The sequence below is a fragment of the Myotis brandtii genome, unplaced genomic scaffold (assembly GCF_000412655.1).
Source record: "Myotis brandtii unplaced genomic scaffold, ASM41265v1 scaffold537, whole genome shotgun sequence".
Classification (NCBI taxonomy): Eukaryota; Metazoa; Chordata; class Mammalia; order Chiroptera; family Vespertilionidae; genus Myotis; species Myotis brandtii.
This window is the reverse complement of record NW_005369971.1, coordinates 259,927-264,946: the sequence shown is the minus strand read 5'-3', so window position 1 is coordinate 264,946 and position 5,020 is coordinate 259,927. Positions and strand designations below refer to the sequence as shown.

The 5,020-nt window shown below is 44.2% G+C and overlaps 1 protein-coding gene across 2 annotated transcripts in view; it reads right to left on the bottom strand.

Moving 5' to 3' along the window:
• LOC102250166 (zinc finger BED domain-containing protein 4) overlaps positions 1–4,959 on the bottom strand; it is an 11,821-nt gene extending 6,862 nt beyond the window's left edge. The window contains exons 1-2 of one of the 2 annotated variants that reach the window (XM_005877968.2): positions 4,776–4,959; positions 2,396–2,477 (exon numbers count right to left, since the gene is read on the bottom strand). The gene's annotated coding sequence lies outside the window, so the exon portion shown is untranslated. Of the gene's footprint in view, positions 1–2,395; positions 2,478–3,532; positions 3,740–4,775 lie in introns of those variants that run through there. The other variant, XM_014549189.1, reaches the window with a different exon arrangement.
• Positions 4,960–5,020: the final 61 nt, after the last annotated feature.

The window sequence follows — 5,020 nt, the reverse complement described above, 5'->3', positions numbered from 1 at the left end:
CTTCCACTCTCTGAAAAGCAATGGAAAAACTATCCTCTCGTGAAGATTACCACCAACAACAAAAGAATATTCATGAAGGGCTTTTAAACATGGTACCTTATTCATTCTAAGGGGGACACAGGTGACTCTAAACACAGATTTGAACTGCACGGGTCCACTTATAAGTGGATTTTTTCAATAAATACCTGTAGTACTATTTCTGATCTGTAGTTGGGAGTCCATGAATACAGAGGGCCACTGTATGTGTTGATCTACACCATTTTATACAGGGAAGCTGAGAGCATCACAGTGTGTGTGTGTTCTGGAACAGATTCCCTGTGGATACCAAGGGCCAACTAAGTTTTGGGGGAATCCAACATTATCCATGGATTTTCAACTGCATGGGGGTCATTGCTCCTAACCCCTATATTATTCATGGTCAATTGTGTATATCAGTGATGGCGAACCTATGACACGCGTGTCAGAGGTGACAGGCGAACTCATTTTTTTGGTTGATTTTTCTTTGTTAAATGGCATTTAAATATATAAAATAAATATCAAAAATATAAGCCTTTGTTTTACTATGGTTGCAAATATCAAAAAATTTCTATATGTGACACGGCACCAGAGTTAAGTTAGGGTTTTTCAAAATGCTGACACGCCGAGCTCAAAAGGTTCGCCATCACTGGTGTATATTAAGGACAAAAAGAACTTAAAAACACTTAAAACTTTCCTAAGTAGTTTCATTAGTAGTAGTAACGTAGTTTTATAAGTTAGCAATTTTTATTGTATGTACATTTTAGCATAAAACAAGTAATTATGTCAATGGCATTAAGAATCAAGATTTTCAGGATAGAAAAATGATACAAATTTTACAAATTCAAGAAATTGTTCTTGCCGGTTGCTCAGTGGTTAGAACGTTGGCCCTTGTACCAAATGGTCTTGGGTTCGCTTTCCCATCAAGGTCATATACTTCGGTTGCAGGTTTGATCCCTGGTCCCAGTGGGGGCGAGTGGGAAAGCAAGAAATCAATGTGTCTCTCTCACATCGGTATTTCTCTCTCTCTCCCTCTCTCTCCCCTCTCCTCTCTCCCTTCCTTCCTCCCTCCCTTCTAGTCTCTCTCAGAAGCAATGGAAAAAATATCCTCGGGTGAGGATTAACAAAAAACAAACAAAAAAAATCAAAGAATTTAAGTAAAACTGGTTTTAAATGTGTACTAAAAATATCAGTATGAACTCATGATGTTTAAAAATATGTTTCCTAGCTCTGTCCACCAGAGAGGTAGGTGCTCACAGCAGTAACACAGATGAACATTGTGAACACACCTGACACCTTGGTCTCTAAGCTCCTTTCTGCACTAAAAGGAGCCAACGCCCCCCTGGAGAAATGGCTCCCTGCAGGTGTGGGAAAGGAAGGCTCAGGTCCAGAAGGAAGTGCTCCCAGACGGGGCTGAGTGGGAAGGGGATCTCAACTTATCACAGTTATACTCAAAATCAAAAACAGACTTTAATACATTACAATACAGTGGGGCCTTGACTTACGAGTGTCCCGACTAACAAGTTTTTCAAGATACGAGCCGTCTCTCAGCCGATTTTTTGCTTTGAGTTGCCAGCTAAAATTCGGGTTACGAGCCAGCTTCAGATGCCCCACCACTAGTTGGCGCAGCGAACATCACAGTGAACGCCACAACATCACTCGTTCACTTTAATGATTTGACATACGAGTAATTTGAGTTACGAGCTCCAGTCACGGAACGAATTAAACTCATAAGTCAAGGCCCCACTGTATAATGAATAAACAAATATCCCTCGCTTGCACTAATATTCAAAGAAGAAAAAGGAAGAATAAAAACATGGAGCTGAATATTACAGCCAGTTGCTTCCCCTGAAAAGTGGTCATAAAGGGAGAGAATTCACCACATGTCCTGTCTTTTAAGGACATAACGAATGAGGAACAGACGAAACAGCAGCAGCATTAGAAAGTTGGCATCAGTGCAGAGGACAGCCGCTGAGGACCATGTGGAGCACTCAGCATCACCATGTGAAAATGTGCCGCCTTTTGGGGCATATACAGGGGGCAGCCAGATTCAGAAAGAACGCAAAACATAAATAGGAACAATAGATTCCGACAGCTCAGGCCAACTCCTGAAATTTAACAAGTGCCTTAAAATCCAAGAGCAATTAAAATATTGACAGTTGCTGACTCTGAAACTACATGTTTCGGGCAGAGAAACTCATAAGGAAACCCAGTGCAGGCAAAGAGAGTGAACGAGTCCCTACCCAACATGGGGGGCTCCTTGGGGCCCATGGTCACTCATCCACTCTGGTCCTCTCACAAGGCAATCACACAGAAGAAGAGCTCAGACTGAAGGGGCTGAAGCCCAGCAAGTACAAAGTAAGAGAAGGACCACACTGACCATGATCACTGCTCTTCATGCGCCAACAGCTCCTGTTCCCCATCTGGTTGGTCACTCTCCGAAAGCTACGAGGGGCAGGGACCTGAAACAGATACACACAGTCATCCCTTGGTGCCCACGGGGGATGGGTGCCAGGACCCACCTCGGATACCAAAATCCCAGCATGCTCATGTCCCTTACATTATGGGCATAGTACCGTTGACCCCCATCCCCACCCCAGCAGTCAAAAATCACATATAACTTTTGATTCCCCCAAATTAACTATTCGTAGCCTACTGTTGACTGGAAGCCTTACCAGTAATATCAATAGTCCACTAACACATAGTTTATCCATGTATTTATACATTGTTTTCTTACAATAGAGAAAATGTTAAGAAAAAATTATGAGAAAGTACATTTACAGTATTTACTGAAAAAAAAAGTCCACATATAAATGAACCCTCATAGTCAAGCCCTGTTGTTCAAGAGTCAACCTGTGAGCTTTAGAGCATCTCTAGGTTTCTTACTACACCTAACACAAGGTAAACAGTAGTTACACTGTATTGTTCAGGGGATGATGACAAGGAAAAAGGTCTGTCCATGTTCAGTACAGGCACAACATGCGGCACCACAGGCCCAAGTACAAAGTACACATCAGTAGGATCGTAACTTTTTCCTAGCATTTCCTTTCCACCTGCCAGCAGATGTGGAATCCCCACACACAGAGGGCCAACATCGTTACTTGACAAAGTAAATACTGCCTAGCAACTGCTTTGCATAGTGTCAGTCAACCCTAATAATTTACTTAAATATCTTTCTCCAAGGCAGGGGTCCTCAAACTTTTTAAACGGGGGGCCAGTTCACTGTCCCTCAGACCGTTGGAGGGCCGGACTATAGTTTAAAAAAAAACTATGAACAAATTCCTATGCACACTGCACATATCTTATTTTGAAGTAAAAAAACAAAACGGGAACAAATACAATATTTGTATTTGCATGTGGCCCGCGGGCCGTAGTTTGAGGACCCCTGCTCCAAGGTGTTAAGAATACTCTTTGAACAGCTTGAGTTGTTTACGAACCACCTCATGTGTTCACGTCCAATCAGGATTTAACTGGAACAAGTGGTGGTGGGGGTGTGGTGTGTGTGTCAAATAATCACCTGTCAAGTGGACTACAAGTCTGAGCTTTCTTCCAATAGAGGAGATGCACTGTGGCCTTTGAAACTTTGTGAAGCTCCATAGAGTATCTCTAACTTGTCCTAGAGCTCTTCCTGAGAAAATGTGAATCATGACAAGCAGACATATTCTAAGGATTACAGCTGGCACATTCCTCATGGACATCCCAGTGGGAACCCTCAGAGTTTGCAGCCAAACTCCTAAGCGGATTCCTCTCAAGACAACTTTGTTCAGTAACCAAAATTAATTGTCATTGAAATCTGGCTCATTCATGGCACTTAAAAAAGAAAGGCCTACTAAGTCCTTCCTAGTGCCCTAATTGTATCACTGTTATTGAGAAAACACCAAAAATTAGAATTTCTATAGTAAAAGTCACCAGGATGTCCTTGCTTTATTTAGCAAACTGGCCTCATTAAAGTCTAAAGTGGATTATTTAAAACTGTGCCCTTGCTCTGATCCGTCAACTTCAAAACAAATAACTTCCCTTTTTTTACAAGCAGGAGAACGCGTTAAAGAGAAGCTTCTCCTGAAGGCTCAGCGCAGACGCTCGTTTCCAGAGATGCATGTGCCACCCAGAATGCGGAGGGGCCCAGGGGAGCCATGGGGCTTGGCATGGAGTGGTGTGGTCACAGAAAAGGAGTAAAGAGGGCACACAAATGACTCTAAGTTGATTCAGGCCTAGGAAAACAACAGCAATGAGCCCCTGGCTGGTGTGGCTCAGTGGATAGAGTGTCGGGCCTGCAGACTGAAGGGTCCTGGGTTCGATTCCGGTCAAGAGCACATGCCTGGGTTGCAGGCTCGGTCCCCAGTAGGGGGCGTGCAGGAGGCAGCCAATCAATGATTTCTCTCATCATTGATGTTTCTCTCCCTATCCCTCTCTTCCTCTCTGAAATCAATAAAAATATGTATTTTAAAAACAACAACAGCAATGGGAAAAACATTTGAAATTATGCTTAGCGATTTGAGATATATATATATCTATATTTTTGTTGTTTAATCCTCACCAGAGGATACTTTTTTCCATTGATTTTTTTAGAGAGACTGGGAGGGAGGGAGGGAAGGAGGGAGAGAGAGAGAAACACCCATGTGAGAGAGACTCCTGGATGGGTTGCCTCCCGCATGCGCCCCGATATCTCCCTGACCCCTGATCAGAGCTGGGGATCAAACGGGGAATCGAACCCGCGACCCTCTGGTGCCTGGGCCGACGCTCTAAAGACTGAGCCACACCTGCCAGGCCGATTCGTATTCTTGTTCATTGACGTGAATGTCCTACTAGACACACAGGAGCGCTGGGAGCTTCGGAAGCAACACACTCGTCTCTTCGGCTCCCAAGACACATCGGTCAAGGCCCGGCTGCTCTTCCTGGAAACGCCAGCGAAAGTGAAATGTCATCGGGAGAAAAGTCCCCGAACACAGGCTGTCAGGCACCGGCAGCGGCCGGCGGCCCAGGGCCAGGCGCCTGGAGAGAGAGG